The sequence below is a fragment of the Lathyrus oleraceus genome, chromosome 6 (genome assembly GCF_024323335.1).
Source record: "Lathyrus oleraceus cultivar Zhongwan6 chromosome 6, CAAS_Psat_ZW6_1.0, whole genome shotgun sequence".
NCBI classification, from domain to species: domain Eukaryota; kingdom Viridiplantae; phylum Streptophyta; class Magnoliopsida; order Fabales; family Fabaceae; genus Lathyrus; species Lathyrus oleraceus.
The window spans coordinates 298,995,030-299,014,094 of record NC_066584.1 but is presented as its reverse complement, the minus strand read 5'-3'; positions in this window follow the sequence as shown (position 1 = coordinate 299,014,094).

Sequence of the window (19,065 nt, the reverse complement as noted above, 5' to 3'; positions counted from 1 at the left end):
TTGAATTTGGAGATATTGAACCTTTATTGATCCAAGTTCAATTCTCGTTTAAGGTTTATGGTTGTTCATATTGTAAAACGAAAAGAGGGATAACGATTTTTGTCCTCACGGCTTGTTGATGTTTCCTGTAAAAGAGTTGTTTTCATCTTCTGTTTTTTTTAACTTGTTTCTTATTTACTTATTTATTGCTAATAATAATAAGTTTAGATTTAAGTGTTTGGCCCATTTTTAACATTAGGCCCATTAAGCATTCTTTTTCGCACCACCTCAATTGGTAATATGTAAAAATATAATTTTACATTGTTATTTCATCCCATCTTTTAACCCGATTAAATTAATGGATTCGACTTTTATATGTCGCTATACCACCAAAGTTATAACACATTGAGAGAATATTTTCACCATGTTGTGATCTTGCGAATGACATAAATCATGTTGTCACTTTGCCCCAACTAGTTCTTGAGCACATCGTTACCAATTCAATCTGATCTTCTTTAATCAATATTGTCACTTAATTATTTCTCTTTTAATTATAATAAATTAAGTAATTAAATTTAGACCAAGTAATTAATTATTACTAATTAATTTTTATTAACTTGATTATTTGATTTAATTAAATAATTTTGATAAATAATCTTAATTAATTTAGTTAATCGATTTAATCGAATTTTAATCAATTAACTTTGGTAATTAAACATTGATCAATTTATTTTAATATCATTTCAATCATTCTCAAGCTAAGGTCATTCAATTCCAAACCACTTTAAACCACAAAAATCACACAATTCACGATTCAATGTCGAGTCCATTTTTCATACTTTTGTAAGTTGATCGCTTTTAGCATCGCCATCAACCTCACATAGCTTACTCTTGGGCTTTCTTACAATGAGACCTATTCGATTATTCGCTAATCGATTAGATGATTGATTCACTAAGTATAATCTTTCGTAAATACAAAAATTAAAACCTCGACCTAAGATCGAGTATTTTTATTCAAATTAGTTAAAATACCTCATCACAATTAAATACCATTTCATTTGGAAATGAAAAGGGGGATGGTTTTGAGCCTTCAACTCCTCTCCTCGATTGTTTGAATACGAGTTTTCTTACTCGGTTAGCTAAACAATTTTCATTTCTCTAAAAACTTCTAAACACGATTAAATCAATCATTTTCATAATAAACTGAACGAAAAGGGAGATGGTCTTGAGTCTTCGATTCCTCTCCTCAAATATTTGGATATGAGTTGCTTTACTCAATCATTCAAGTATTTGTCGTTTATTCTAAAATACATCAACCATACACAAACTTATTTTCATAGTCACTTAGATGAAAAAGAAAGTGGTCTAGAGCCTTCTATTCCCTTTCCCAACTATTAGGATACGAGTTGCCTAACTCGACTATTTGAGTATTCATCATCCATTCAAAACACATTAACTATTATTAAATCCTTTTTACAATTAAGGATGAAAAGGGAGATGGTCTAAAGCCTTTGATTCCTCTCCTCGACTATTAGGATACGAGTTGTCTTACTCGACTATCTGAGTATTCGTCATCCATTCAAAACACACTAAATATTATCAAATCCTTTTTACAATTAAGGATGAAAAGAGAGATGGTCTAGAGCCTTCGATTCCTCTCCTAGACTATTAGGATACGAGTTGCCTTACTCGACTATCCGAGTAATCGTCATCCAACAAAATATCTCAACACATCAAATCTATCTTTCCCGCCCACGTGCGATCGAAACCAATCCAACAAAACATTCAACATATTAACTCAACTTGTCACCTCTGTGTGATTAAAACTCTTTTCAGAAAGAACACTATTTAATCCCTTCTAACGCACATAACAAACTAGTGCTTAAGCCTCCGTCGAGAGTAAATAAGCCAGTGTTTAGCCTTTAGAACGTGATCTAAACAGTTGTTCACTAAAAGACACCAACCAACCGTAGTTCCTCGAACTACGAATGCTCTGATTTCCTTATTGCACCATAAGGATACGTAGGCACAAGATTGCGAGATCTTGGCGAGCACACTAATAAAAAACCTCCATTTTCCCCCTTTGAGGTTTCCATCCATCTCTATTATTAAAACTTTATTCACTCGAAGAAAACAAACAACGTAAGTTAACATTCAAATCGCAAATTCAACTAAAAGGTTCTCGTTCAGTACAACGAACGTGAGGGGTGCTAATACCTTCCCCTTGCGTAATCGACTCCCGAACCCGAATATGGTTGCGACGACCATTATTCTGTTTTTCAAAGGTTTTATCGATATTTTCCTATTCCTTCATTGGGATAAATAAAGTTCGGTGGCGACTCTGTTCGAACTATTGTTTCTACAACCATCGCGAGGGATCGTGTTTTTTGAGATGTGATAGATGGTGACTTTGCTGGGGAAAATCTACTCCAAGCAAGAGAGAGTCAAGCCTAACTTAGTTCAATTTCCGTTTGAATGATAGTCTTGTTTGTTTGTTATCTTTATTTTTTTATTATTGTTCTTTTGTAATTATTGTTTTGTGATTTATTGATTGATTCTTATTTTGCTATTGGAGCTCTCTGATTATTGGTACTTTGTGAGATAGGCTCTCTACCCGAGTCTGAGAAAAACCATAGGATTAAGTTGGTGGTTGTGTAGTAAAATCCCACAAGGAGCCTTCCTTGTTGGGACGATACGAAAACCCTGCCTAGAGTAGATTCTCTTGAGATATTATTGTCCGACGAGCCTTCGTCACGACGATGGTGTTTTCAAGTTAGATCAGTAACCCTAGGGACCTTTTAACATGTTCCATCTCCGGTGGTTGTGTAGTATTAACCTACGAGATTTTAGACTTGTTAGGATAATATGAAATCCCCAATCAGATGAGATCCCTTGGACGTATTACTATCTTACAGTAATATTTCCAACCTCGATCTATGACACTAAGAACCTTGTTAGAACCTTGGACTCGAGAGTTGTGTAGTAGAACCCTCAAGGAGCCTTCCTTGTTGGGAAAATACGAAGACCACACCTAGACGAGATCATTTGAGGGTATTACTGTCCGACAAGCCTTCGTCACGGCAGTGACGTTCTTAAGAAGGATCCATGACTCTGGGAACCTACCAACTGTAGAGCCTACCTATGGGGTCCCATTAATCAGAGATACCAAGTTAATTACCCGCTGTTCTGACCAATCTGCGAACTTACTTATTCATGTGATCCTGAACATTGTATCACATTTCATGCATTCGCATTCATCAACATGCATGCATATCATTTTCCAAATACAAAAAAAAACTTATCCCGTCCTTTTGCCAGTTACCAGCAGGCTGATTTCCCAACACTCGTACTGAACCCTTGAGAGCTACTAAAAGACAAGGGAATGCTTGGAACATAATCAAGTTGAGCTGAAAAAGGATATAAACAACATGAAAGGCAAGGTAGACCATATGTTGGAAGCTAGGGTAGCCCATTCAAACAACAATTTTCAACATGGTGTCACAGAGAATGTTGGTTCCTCATCAGGCTTTACTATAATTACCAATCCAATGTATGATCCTCTTTTTGACTATGGTCCTCCACAAGAGAAAATTCCTACTCAATCACGGTTGATGCCATTGACCAATCTTGATGATGAAAGGCCTCATGCCCTTGAGGAGAAAGTCCGAGTAATGGAGGTACATGACAATCTTAGGCTCGATATGTGCTTAGTGCCAGGCCTAGTGATCCCTCCAAAATTCAAATTACCCAACTTCAAGAAGTACAAAGGGGATAGTTGTCCAAGACACCATTTGGTGATGTTCTTCTGAAAAATGGCATCACATACTCACGATGACAAACTGATGATTCACTGTTTTTAGGACAGTTTGATTGGAGCATCGTTGAGCTGGTATACAAAATTGAAAAGAAGTCATATTCAGTCTTGGGAGGATTTTGCCAATGCCTTTTTGAAGCAGTATAACTACAACTTGGACATGGAAGCTACAAAGCCGAAGGAAGCTACAAAGCTTGTCTCAAAAGAGCAACGAATCTTTCAAATGCTATGCATAACGATGGAGAGAATTGGCAGCCCAAGTGCAACCACCACTCTTAATAAGGAGTTGGTTGACTTGTTTATGGATACCTTGCAGAGTCCTTACTTTGAAAGGATGGTAGGCAATATGGTATCAGACTTCGCCCGCTTAGTGACAATAGGAGAACACATCGAGAGTGCCCTAAAAAGCGAAAGAATCCAAGGCGGCTCGAGCAGCCAAGCTAGCGAGACAAAATCCCTTAGCAATTCCGAAAAGGAAGAAGAGGATGAAACTAATGCAGTCATAACAAATGTTGGGTATTCGCATGGTGCACCTGCAAGACCTTATGATCCATTATCTTTTCAGCAGTCACACGTTCCCACACCACGCTATCCTTATAGGCAACCAGCAACGCCTAGAGCACCATTCAAGCAACCATGGACTGCTCCTCATACAAATCAAAGATCTCGTGGTCAAGGATATCAGAACATCATCTGAACCAGCATAGGCCTCAAAACAATCTGGAAAGAAGGAATGCTCCTCTCGATCCAATCCCTATGTCATACAGTCAACTTCTGCCATGTCTGATTCAAGGCTCGCTGGTGGAGCCCAAGTCTCTCAGGCCATTGTCGGAACCATACCCACCTTGGTATGATCCAGGTGTACAATGTGGATACCATGCTGGATCAATAGGGCATTCAACCGAAGACTGCAACGCTTTCAAAGCCAAGGTCCAACAGTTGCTTGACAAAAAGTACATATCCTTTTCAGAAGGAAGCATGTTGGTGCACGTCGACCTCTCGTCTAAATAAGTTCGTAGACTTCAAGGGATTATCTTATAATGCCAGTAGTTCTAACAGGAAGATATCCTTAACACTAGCAACCATTGAACTGATTTGCCTTCATTTTGCATTTATAATTTCCTTGTTGTTAAATGCTACTTGTTTTTAAATTTTGTTGTCTTTAATGGTAATAATATGTGAAGAAATGCCACAAGTGTCAGATTTATGCGGATAAGATTCATATTCCCCCGACACTTCTGAATGTTATTTCCTCTCCATGGCCTTTCTCCAAGCGGGGAATTGACATGATTGGCATGGTTGAGGTATCATTCCATTATTGTAATATCTCGATAGTGACATCCAAGATATTATTCTGACAATTTCCAGAGAGTCTTGATTGTTTCATTTACCTTCTAAAAACTTTTCTTACTATATTTTTCACTACATTTTTCTTTCTGCATTTCTTCCTTGCATTTCAAAGGACACAATTCGGGCATTTTCGTATTTAATTATCTTCCACCACGAACGTACGAAGACCGCTGTCATTCATACTTACTAGTTCAAGATAATTAAATAGGGGCAGCTGTCATACCCCAATTTTGTCCGGGCATTTTAAAATTTTCATAAATTCGACTTTAATTTCAGTTTACATCGTATGTACAGTATGACATGCATTTCATCATGAATAATACCTAAAATATCAGTCAGAATAAATTATTGAATATACAGATAAATTGGTTAAATCATTCCCCGAGTACGTGCAAAATCAGCGGGTAAAGAGTTTCGAAATCAAGCTTACAGACGTCAGTATTATTAATCTACGATTCGTGTAGTTTAACCTGGTGTGCTCATTATATTTTTCGACGACTTTCTCGGTCGCAGTTTGATTCGTCTAAGCCTTTTAACCGGTGAAAATTTATTTCAAACTTAAAAGAAACGCTGTATTTTTTTCAATAAGTTTATTTCCCGCTGATCATTTTAATGCATCCGGTTTAATTTTTTGGGCAAGTTTTCGCCTGACTTTTATTCAGTTTTGGTCGTTTTATATTTATTCTTTTGTCAAGATATTTCAATTAAATAAATAGAATTTTCCATGTCCTTATTTTATTTTTATCATACTCATTTTAGAAGTTGGGAATTTTATTTGATTCAATTGATTTAAATTGTTTCAAATCGATTAAATCATCTAAAAAGGGTATTATAGGTATTTTAATTTATTTAATAATTGTGCTTCTTGGTGTGTTTCTTTGAATTAACCATGATCATTAGATCAAGATTAATCAATGGCCAATGTGAGCAATCCACATGCATTTTATTATCCAATCAGAATTTAGAAATTTAATTGAATTATTTAATAAATTAAATCAGAAAATTAATAAAATGTCTCTCTTCCTCCAATTACTGGTTTCCACGTGTGCGTTCTTATCCACCCATTTGGGGAAATCCAAGCATGCAAAGAGATTCCTCTTATCACCTTTGGCTAGAGGACAAAAAGGAGGGACCACACATTACTCTAGGGGCTCTCTCGTTTTCCATTTCTTGAGAGTAAGATTCTTTCTTCCAACGGACAAGAGGGGACAGCTGGCGATAAAGAAAAGGAGAAAAAAATAAAATTAAAAAAGGAACTCCATCGATACGAAGAAAAAATATATTCTCTGCTGAAAATCCAGAGAAGAAAAAAGAAAAGGTCTTAGACTCCTTCTCACAATAATCCAAAAAAGCCATCCCTCTACTTTATCTCTCATTGTCGTCATCCTCTTCCTCTCTCAACAAACTCGGCCACCACTAACGAACCAAATCCTCCGCTTCACTAAATCGCCTCCAATTAAACCTTTGTTCACTTCATCGATCCGCCACCACAACCTCCGCCTAACACCACCATCAAACCCGTTACCTCCGTCTTCTTCTCCACTTCACCATCAACATCCGGTGACGACACCATCACAACCATCTACAACCCTCTTCACCTAAATTCGTCCAACACGCCTTCAAATCCACCTCTAATTATCGGCGCCCAAATGACATCCCAAATCCTCTTCATCTCGCCGCGACGATCCGCCTCATCCACACCACAACCTTCATCCGCCGCCACCTATCATCTTCAACTCCCTCCGTCGCATTTATACTCCCTCTGTGGACACATCCGGTGACCCCATCAACAACACGAACTTCTCCTATATAACTTTCATCATAACCCGCATCTCGGTTTTCGGTCCACTTTTCACCAACATCAACCTCGATCCCGTAAGTTTATTCTAGTAACACCTTGGCTCCTGTCCGATATGCCATCTTTGCACCGATGACATGGGTTCAGCAAGAATCGGAAATAGGAAGAGAACGGCAAAGGCTACAAAGTTCGGAAGTGAAACACTGAACGGATTCATCGGTGATGTCGGCGAGAAACTTGCTGCTGAGTAAACCTCCATCGCCATAAAAAATCCAATTGGTAACACTTCGGGTTCATTGACTTGTTTATCATGTTGTTATTAGATAGTTCAAAATTTTGCACCTCTGATAAATCTATATAGGACCAGTGTCATGGTTTTCTTTTTAGATTTCATTTTATAACAGGTTAAGTTTTTTTCCTCTAAAAATTAACTTTGAATCTCTGTGCATCAAGGAGTTATAAGGGACACTTATGGATATTTTGGTTAAATGAATGCTTGTGGTTTAGACTTTTGGCGTTTTTTTAGTTGTAATATCCTGTTGTTGTTCTAATAGTATGTCAGAGATACTGTTTATTTGAATTTGGAGATATTGAACCTTTCTTGATCCAAGTTCAATTCTCGTTTAAGGTTTATGGTTGTTCATATTGTAAAACGAAAAGAGGGGTAACAATTTTTATCCTCACGGCTTGTTGATGTTTCTTGGAAAAGAGTTGCTTTCATCTTCTGTTTTTTTAACTTGTTTCTTATTTACTTATTTATTGCTAATAATAATAAGTTTATATTTAAGTTTTTGGGCCATTTTTAACATTAGTCCCATTAAGCATTCTTTTTTGCACCACCTCAATTGGTAATATGTAAAAATATAATTTTACATTGTTATTTCATCCCATCTTTTAATCTGATTAAATTAATGGATTCGACTTTTATGTGTCGCTATACCACCAAAGTTATAATACATTGAGAGAATATTTTCACCATGTTGTGATCTTGCTAATAACATAAATCATTGTAAGACCCTAATTTTAACCCTAAGATCCCTCATGGCATCATATCATTGCTCATGGCATTGCCTCAAGGATCATAGCATGTGTGGCTCCTTTACCCTTGGGTGGGACTTGTGTGAGTGGTTGGAGACCACCAAGCATGTTTGAATTGTATATTATTGCTTTTCTTATTTGTTTACTAACCAAAAGCACAAAAATATGTCACTAACTCTTTTTGTTTTGAAGCTCAAGTGATCATGTGCTACTTTGCTCCTAGGAGGCTCCTAAGCTCAATGAAGTGGCTAGATGAAGATGTAAGCAAGCATGACAATGGTCCACAAAGTTCCTAATAATCATATATGTCTCCCAAGTATCTCAATTCTCCAATTTGATCAAGATAACTCAAAGGGCTTGAGGATTGTTCCCAAGGAAACCCTAATTCAACTGTGCATTGACTGTGCCTTGCTCATGAAGCAACCTCAACCTATGATCAAATTCAATCAAGGGAAGTTCTTTCATTCATTATTTTATGCATATATGAGCCTATGTGAGTATCCTCAATCATTCATTCATCAAGATTTGAATTTTGGCCTTGAGAAGTTGACCAGTCAAGTCATCTGACTGAACTGAGGATCACTGAGACACAACTTTTGATGTGTTTGTCAAATGAAGATGACCCCAAGCGAAACAATGTTCTTAAGAACCATATAAACAACTTTTATGTTCATCAAAAGTTCATTTTAAACTTGGAAGGTCATCATTCATTTCAAAACATTATGGGTCATTTTGACTGAAACCCTAACTTCCTTAATTTTTATGATTTTGAGGTGAGACCAAATTAATTGGAACGCTTAAGATGTCTAATTCAAATGTTATGTTGGACAAAATTTCATAATCCTAAAATAAACACATGTGATAATACAAAACATTATAGGTCCCTTTGGACCAAAGTCATTGAATTTGAAAAATATCTAACTTCAAGTGCCGATAACTTTCTCATTAAAAATCCAAATGATGCAAAATTTAAGTCTAAATGTATCATCTTGGAAAGAGATACAACTTTTATGTTGAAGGTGTTTCCATTTTAGGCTTGCATCATTGAAACAGAAGGGCTTGAAGTTGCTTGTTTTTGGCAAATTTTTCAAAGACATGTTTTGTACCCCAAACTTCAAAGCCAGTTTTCATAAATTTACAAACTCCAAATAAGCTTTTTTCCAACATGACTTTTCTTCCTTATGTCAAGACCTTTCCAACCATTACTCACATGACCATTTTTGGATTTTTCATGTATGAGTTTCGAAGAGCTCAATGTTTAGGTTCAATTATGCAATTCACATCATAACTTCATGCACAAGCCAATGCAGCTCCAATTACACGTCCGAACCACTTGCATTTGAGTTAAGCTTTCATTTTCATCCATTTTTGGGCTTTGCACGCGCCTGTACAGGCCCAAGCATGAAGAGTCCAAGTTCCATGCACACGAGCAAATCACCTCATTGCATCAAGCTCAACTATAAATAGAGGCTCTTGCTCATTCAAATTTCAACCTGAAGGAGATCTGAAACTCCGCTGAATTGGAAACCCAACCTCACTCAAAGGAATTTCAGTTTTCATTTCTCAATTTCAAGCTTGAATTTCAACATCATTAGTTGATCTTCAAGTCTTAATTCCTTGACCTTGCATCATCATTGTAGCGGTGTATTTGTCACTTTATGATTTATTGACTAAATCAAAAGCAAAGCATACAAAGAATCGAGTCGCCACCGCACTTTTATTTATCCTAAGGAATGGCTAAAAAGCGAACAAAGGCCTAAGAAGTTTTACACGTAGAAAACCAATAAAAAGATCAGAGAATCTGGGTAAGGGGTAAATTACGCAATGGGAAGGTGTTAGGCACCCAAAACATCCTAGGTACTCCTAGGGAGCCTTTTTCACACTTGTTGTATAAAAAAGTTTATTTGTTTATGACGTATTGTGCAAACATGAATGGGAAGATGAGAAAAGAATATACAATTTTTATTGTTTTTGTGTTTGAACGGATGAACCCGTTGCCTACGTACCTTCCATCAAAGGTAAGGATCAAAACGCCGTAGTTCGGCTAAAAGATTTCCAAAAAATTAGTGAGTTCATTTTAAAACACAAGCATTAAGGCTTTTCATTACCAATGGGAGAAAACTCAACCTGAATTCAACAATCCCCCATGCGAGGACGGCTTCAACATACTAGTGAGGGGTTAACCCTATAATAAGTATGGAAGACTTACAATCAACTCACTAAGGATAAGGTAAGATTTACATCAACCACTATGGTAATTGAAACCTACGGCTAATGTATGAAAACATATTAACAATGGACAAAGCCACAAAACAATTGAATAGGTGAAGTTAATTGATTATGAGTATTCACAAAATATGGTCAAGGTATGATTAGGATTGATTCAAAGAAGTGTTATGAAGTGGAGTTTGAAAAGTCAAGGACTTAGGGTCCAGGTTTCTAATTTGAAAAGACATGAAGATGTTTGCACAATAGTCAAAGTTTTGAAAGCGACATGTGAAAAGGTTTAGGACAAAGAGGGTGGATGGATAAAAGAGTGTAAAACTTCTCAGAAAGGTTCACCTCTTGAGATCATATAGAAGATGATTCAAGTGTGTCCTTAGGAATAGGCAAGTGAGCAATAACAAGTAAGCAAACAAATGATACCGGAGGCCAATTGTTGGGCTTATACCAATCTCACAAACAAAGGTGGATACCGGATACCAATAGATGGATTTACACCAGTCTCCTAAAACAAACAAGGATGTCAGATGCCAATAAATGGACTTATTCCAACCTCCTAAAGCAAAACAAAACATGGATATCAGATGCCAATCTATGGGCTTACTCTAATCTCCTAAAGCAAAACAAAACTTGGATGTCAGATGCCAATCTATCTGGGCTTACTCTAATCTCCAACAGATGATCATAGGAATACAAAAGCCAACAACATGGTCTTACAATTGCATCCTCACATACAACAAACAAACAAACACTAGGCAATGGACATAAGTAGCCAAATGAAATGGTCTTACACTCTATCCCTTCCAAATCATAGGAACAATGGCCAATTAATGGACTTACTATTGTCCTCAATGGGTAAACCAAAGATGGTCACAAAGATAAGAAATGATGATCATGCAATAATGAACAATTAATGATGATAAATGCACAATGGCAAATAAGCAGACATGTACAAATGAATCAAGCAATCAATCAAACAAAGTCATTTAGCACACACTATATCCAAGCAATTAGGCTCAAGCAATGGTTAGACTGTACAGTCAACTGGAATGGGGTAAATGGTGCTCTTAACCTTAACATTGAGAGTTAAGGTGAAGCAGATGAAAGGATATGAGGGGTGTGCCTCATTGCTCTTATCCCTGGTCAGGGAGAGCTTTGAATATCAGAAGGTGTGGGAGTTCAGAATGTTGGAACTCTCTCCACAAGTTAATGACTCGATAGATCTTGGGTTAAGATCCACAATGCTACAACATGTAATGTGAGCAAAGGGAAGACACACAGAATAGTAGGAGATGGACTACATATCTCTTCTATCTACCAATTACCTTATCAAAAGGTCTTTTCCTGCTTGGGGACAAAGATAAACAATCACAAACATTGCCTCTTAAGGAGGACTTCAGACAGGTGCCTGGCCAAGTAACAGGCCAGGTCTTCCAAACTACATGAAGAAGAGATGCTATACCTCAATGCTTAAGCTATCAAGCAAAGCAAGAGCAAGTTCACAATGAACTATAGCAACTAAATGTACCTGTGGAAACATCAAACAAATCAGTATACTATACAGACAATCAACCAATAGTTAATGCAACAGACAACCAAAATAGGCAAAGGCATAGGCCACAAGTCAATCCCAATTGAATCAACTTCTACCTACAAAACACACATTAGTAATCAAAAGCAAATATCAAATGCTCTCAAGATGAGGCATCATCAATTGTGTAACTTGTATGTGCAACCTGAAACAAAGCTTCAAACATGAGAGGTAAACCCATAGGCCAAAGCCTAGGGTCTAAGATAGGGAAAACATTTAAAACAGAACATGAAAATTAACCAAAATCAAGATTAATCCATTAAGAACAAAGTCCAATTGGTCTCATGTCCAAACTATGCACCAAATCCATTTCATAAGCAAATCATGTCAAACAAGCAAGTTGGAATCACATTGGAGAAAACATAATGAACACAAGCATATCAATACCACAATGGCTCAATAAAATTCCAAGAAAAATTAGGCCTAAACAGAACACATTGAATGAGCTACATACCAAAAATCATGGCATTTGGATAAAGGGAAGCAAGTCAATTAAAATCAACAAGTCAAAGCATGTTCAAACAAGCTCATACAAGGCACCAAATCATGCATCAACTTCAAGCAAGCATAAAACAGAAACCAAACATGATAAATGAATGAAACCAAAGCCATGGCAAACTTAAAGATGTCTATAATACACATGCCAAATTTTAGGTCCATCCAATAAACACCAAGGATTTCACAAATCATATAAGATCATGACTCACAAAAGGTCCACAATTGGTCAAACAGAGGGAAAATTCTCAAACAAATAGAAAATGCATTCAAAAATTCCAGGAAAAATCACAAGCAAACTTAACATCCATAAGTATCAACGTGAAAATATTCAGAACAATTGGCAGTCAAATGGCATGGTAAAGGAATTCCACAAAATGAACAAGAAATGGTGTGACACACATTGTCACACCTCCAATGATCACATCATAACTCATAATCCAGGAAGGCAAAAATCACAAACCATATACCAAAATGTTCATCAAAGTGTCTAGATTACACATGTAAAATTTCAAGAATTTTGGATCAACCATCATGATTTCACAAATGAAATGGCAAGCTATATGCAAGAAATGACATATGAGAGCAAACCCTAGGCAATTATTTTTTCCAACCGTGCACAAATCTTGAAAAAATATCAAAAAAAAGTAGACATGATGATGAACATTTCACAAAAATTTCCATATGATTTGGATTATTATTTTATGAGTTATGGATTTTTCAATGGAAAGGAAAATAAAAAAAACTAAGAACAAAGCAAGTGAGCATGAATAACATAGATGAGAAAATACACAAGGCTATTTGATTTTTGATGGAGCGGGGAATCGAACCGCGTGGTAATTTGAATTGCGCGCCTGGTCAAAACGCCGCGTTTCATTTAAATGAAACGCTGGCCAATCAGCGGTCGACACATGGACCAACGCATGGCAAAAAAACAGCAAAAACGCATGCATAACGCGGGGAAGCGGATCAAAAGGAGACTGGAAACAGAAACCCTAACCTTCTTCATAAATTCATCGTGTTCATCACCTCAAGAACAAAACATTCCAGAAATTCATAAAAATTATATCACTCGAATCATCATTCAACACACGTCAATAATCCAGCATCCATTTAACCTAACTCTAACTATATCACACGGATCGAGCACAAACAAGTTTCAATCAACAAACTTCAAATCATGATAACTTCATCAATACCGCATGGTTTTAAGAGATCTAAAGTTCATCATGTTCTACATTCCAAGATCTATAAGATGCATATCATAATTGCACGAATTAGAGCAATCGAAAACTGACCTTGCTGGAGAAACAGAAGTAGATCCGCGCGATTCAAGCTCTTCCAAGTCTAAACAGATGTTCTCCAAGCTTATATTGAATGAATGGATGAAGAAATTTAGCTCAACAGTGCTTGATTCTCCTTAAAATTCCAACTGCCATGAACATGCTCAAGCTTTAACAGCTTCGAATCTTCAAGAATCCTCCAATATTTGCCTCAACAGATCTTCAATACTTCCTGCAGATGATGATTAGCACAAGAACAAGCCAAAGAAATGATGAAATTCGATGAAAAAAAGTTGAAGAACTTTGAGAGAATTTGAGAGAATTTGAGATGAAAAATGTTTGGATCTGAAAATGTGAATGTGTTGATGCAGAATTCTGTTATGATTAGGGTTTTATACTTCCTGTTAATCAAGCTAGCTAAACATGATTAAGCCAAATGCAATGGATTAGTGAAATGAGCATGTTATGTAATTTGGCCAAAATGCCCTTATGCATATGTAATCAATGGAACAGTGTAAATTCACTTGCAGCAAGTCCAAAATTCTGTTTTAAGGCAATTGCAATTGGTTTGGAGTGAAAATCATGCATACTTTTCAAAATCACCTTTTCCCTCCAAAATTTAAAATGAAGTCAAGTGAAAAATGCACTTTTTGTGTGATGATTTTTGATGAAATGTAATGAATGATTATGATAGAGCATGTCAAATGGAGATTGCTCCAAAAAGAACCACATGAATTGGCCTTTTGGTGCAAAATCCATTGCCAATGATTTGATCATAACTTGCCAACCACAAATGAGAAATGGATGTTCTTGGACGTTTTGGAAAGGTAAGATCAAGATCTTCAACTTTCATGTTGGAAAAAATTTGATTTGAAGCTTTCTTGGACATGTAAGTTTGAGGAGAAGACCTTTCCATTTTTGGCAGTTTGAAATTACAGGTCACTTACTATTTTTGGAAACTTTTTGTCTGACCTCCAATTCCTCAATGATGATGTTTGACATGTTATATGAGACTTGTATGGACATGAATGAGACCTTTCTAACCATCTCCCATCATCAAATCCCTGATTAAATGCACAGTTGACCACAGTTGACTTTGCTAGGGTTTTGGTTGACTAAGCCATGCTTTGATGAATTTCAAGCCTCCACCACTTGAGATCTTGATTCCAAATGATATCACAACTCATATGAATTTCTTATGAATGATCATGGTGCCCAAATTCTCAAGAATAGCCACCATCTATGGCTCAATGAATGCCTTTGACTGGTTTGACCTAATGGTTGCTTCATCTGCAAGTAACAAGGTTAGATGACAATATTTTTGTACTTTTGGGTTAGTAAACCAATGAAAAGCAATGATATACAAATGCTAAACATGATTGGTGATCAAGAACCACACTCACAAGATAACCCACCCACAAGGAGGGAGGCAAGGTGCACAATGATCCTTGAGGCAATGATGTGATGTGATATGATGCCATGAGGGATCTTAGGGACAAAATTGGGGTCTTACAATCATCACATCTCCATATCAAAAATTGGATCGAGAACTTGAGCAAATCGTGCTGTTCAAAGCTGCATTTCAGAGGTATAACACCAAACTTATTTGATCTAGATCTTGAAATACAATGTGAATTGCTTGAGTTTGAACTATTTTCTGAAGTCCTCGAGCAAGAGGCAGGCCAGTGCTGGTCTTAATTTCATGAATCATGACATTTTAGATCAAACACCATGATCTTCAACCTCTTGTTTCTCTCTAGATAGAAACATTGAGGAAGATCCAAGGTTACATGGGTGATGTACATCACCCTGGCTTCATTTTGATAACCTACTTTTTCATTTTCATTAACTTTTGAAAACCTGCGCGTGATGGCCGGAACCAGTTGGTTGGTCGGAGAAGATGCACCACCATCCCCACGTGGATGCTTCAGGTCCCTTGGATCTCCTTCAAACGTTATAATCTCAGCCTTTTATTTGTTTGACCTATTTTAATTCCATGTGTGATGCGCTTGACTCACGTACACCATATGACCGCGCCTCTGAGCCGTGTGGTGATGCCACGTCAATTAATGAGACGGATCCAATGGGCGCTGATTTTTGCTATTTTCTATTTTCTGTTTTAATTTCATTAATTCCTCTTATTTTCAAAAATTCATAAATATTTTATTTGAAGTCACAAAAATATGAGACCAACACCAAAAAATTTCTTGAAAAATCTAGTTTCATATTTTGATTTTTAATTATTTTTGTGACTTCATTTAATATTTTTTGTGAATTATTTGGTTTTTAATAGTTTTTAATTCATTTTTAATACTTTTTGATATCTGAAAAATCCAAAAATATTTTCCTAACACATATGGATCATGATAAGTCAATGAAAAATAGTCTCATCAATTTCTTAATTGATTTTAGATTTATTTGAGATTTTAATCCATATTGTGTTATTTTTATTGTTTTTAATTGTTTTAAAATAGTTTCTGATTTCAAAAATTATTGAAAATTTTTTGTCAATGTTTGCTTGACCATGTTAGACCTATAAGAATTTAATTGGACTTGTTGAAGTTGATTTGAATTGAATTTGAGGTTTGACCATATATTGTTCATTTTAATTTTGCATTTATTTTAATTTCAAAAATACCAAAAAAATATGTTTGACTTGTTGACTTCTAATCTTCATTTCTCTTCTGTTTACCATTGGTTGATGATGATTTGATGCACTTTTGACCAATTGTGTTTGACATTTGAATGTTCTTCCCATTTCATTTCATCTTCATCTCTTTCTTTTTATTTTGGCCAATGAGTTAATGTCTTATGGTTGGCCTTGACATATGAGAGGCTTAACCTTCTTTGATCCAAATCAAACTCAACTTGATCCAAGATCAAGTGAGTTGCTTTGTGTCCAAGATAGGTTGCTTCTTGGTCAAGCAAAAAACCTAAAGTCCATACAAGGTCTTTCCTCTTTTCTTTTGGCATGGCAAGTCGTAGGAGCTTGGCTTACTAGTCATGATCTCTAACTTGTGTTTATTTGCCTATAGTTTTATTGACCGGCCTCAGATAGGTGTGACTACTACATTAGTCCACTTACGATTGCTTAACATAGCGCTAAATTATCTTATGACCAACTAACATAACTACTAACTACTAACTTTAATTCAAGCATTTAATTTCTTGCAATTTACTTTAATGCAATTTACTTTCTTGCTCATTTATTCATATTGCTTTTCCCTTTGCTCACTTGAGCACATATTTTATGTTTATGCCATTTTCCTTTTGCTCACTTGAGCTCATTATTGTATATAAATATATTGTTGTCTTGTGTTGGTTTTGCTTTTTGTTTGTGTGAACCCAATGCAAAAAGGAGAAAGGACTTAGAATTAGGACCTTACCTATGCTTAAAGAAGTTCAAGAGCAACTAGGCCTCATGCCTTTAGAATGCTAAACTTGTTGAAGAGCAACTAGGCCTCATGCCTTTAGAATGCTAAATATCAAAATTGACTTCTAAGGACCCCCTAATCTAAACTCATTCTTTGTCCATTCCTCTTATTGTGTTGTGAACTTTTTTGATGTTTGCTCTTGTGTGATAGGGGTTCCATCTTGAGATAGTAAGAAGGACCATTGTCATGAGTAGCCAAGTTAAGAGAGACAAGCCAAATGGAGATCCTAGGAGCTTGAATCTAAATTTTGTGTGATTGCTTGTTATTTGCTAAGTCCAAAGGAAAGGAGCTCTTGAATCATCTCTATGATTTCAAGAAAAGGAACTCCAAGGGTTTTATCTCTTCTCTTATCTTTGTATGTTCTAGGACTAGCCCTTCTCTTCTTCTCCTCACTCTAACCCAAGCCAAACTCATTTTGTGCAAACTTTGACATTATTTTCAAACTAGAAACCTAGGCCTTATGCCTTTGAATTTTCAAACTTTTCATTAATACTCATTGTGAATAAATCTTAACCCAACTTTGACCTCATTTTGTAAATAAATCTAACTTGTAAATACAATTCACTTCAAGTTGATTTTTGTGGTTCCAATGACCACCTTTGCTAAAACTTTTCATAAACATTAGTCATAGGTTTGAGTTATCATAGTGGTTGATGTAAAGCTCACCTCATCCTTAGTGATTGGACTATAAGTCTTCCATACTTATTATAGGGTTAACCCCTCACTAGTATGATGAAGCTCTCCTCACATGATGGATTGTTGGTTTTAGGTTGAGTTTTCTCCCTTTGATAACAAAAGACTTTAAGGCTTTTGATCAAATCAATTCACCAATCTTTTGAGATTTTTACCCCGAACTACGAGGTTTTGATCCTACCTTTGTGATGGTACGTAGGCAATGGGTTCATCCATTCAAACAACAAAAATTGTAAATATAATATTCTCTTCCCATCCCCCTAATCTTTTGCACATATTTTCACAAATACCAACTTACAACACACATTTGCAAAACGAGGTTCCCTTAAAGTACTAAGGATGTTTTGGGTGCTTAAAACCTTCCCATTTCATAACCAACCCCCTTACTTAGATCTCTGCTATTTTTATTAGTTTTTTATTTGATAAAACTTCTTACTTGGCTTTTGTTCGCTTTTTAGCCTTTCCTTTGGACAAATAAAAGTGCGGTGGCGACTCGAATTGTATGTTTACTTTTGGTTTAGTCAATAAACCATAAGGTAACGAATACCCCGCTACAGAAAAGTGGTGACTCTGCTGGGGAGTAGTCTTCCTAGTGGGTTTAGCCTACTTTTTGCTTGTATGTCTTGTATGTTTATATTTATTTGTGACATATTCTTGTGCAAATTTGGGATGACTGTATTGTTTGTAATGTATGAATTGCTTGATATATCAATTGCTTGTGTGCTTGGTGGTCTCTTGTGAGATGATTCTATACCCGAACTCGAGTGCACTTATGATAGGAGAAGGGCATAGTCTTGTTGACTTGTGTGGAGTTATTCCTTAGCAAGTTGACTTGCAAGCCCATTCACTTGGTGGAGGTCTTGTTGGGATCAATAATGTCACACGAGTAATCGTGGTTAGGCATTACTCTTTCCAATATAAACCTTAGAAGCCAAGGACCTTAGATACCTAGCCCATCTTGGCCTATTTTAGGACGTAGTGCGAAGGTCGTTCAAGTGTAAAATTTGATACGATTGTTACGCGATACTACACTCATAAGAGTCTCTCTTGAGAATATTTTTGGAATACGAGTAGTCGTTTTATCCGATAATATCCGAAAGATGAGTTGATGACTATGGGGACCTTTTTAGAACATGATTGTCAGGTTTAACCATAGTACACTCCCATTAGGTGGTTCTTAACCGAGACTCCATGCTCGTGACTTGCAAAAAACCCTTGATTCGTGGTTGATTTGTTCTCGTATATCCTCAATATCAATGGAACTTGGGTGTTGATAAGGTGTAAACCATAATCCACCAAAATAGATGATTGATATTGATGATGACTTGAGCCATCCCGTGACCTTTGTATGGTATGACTTGCTTGAC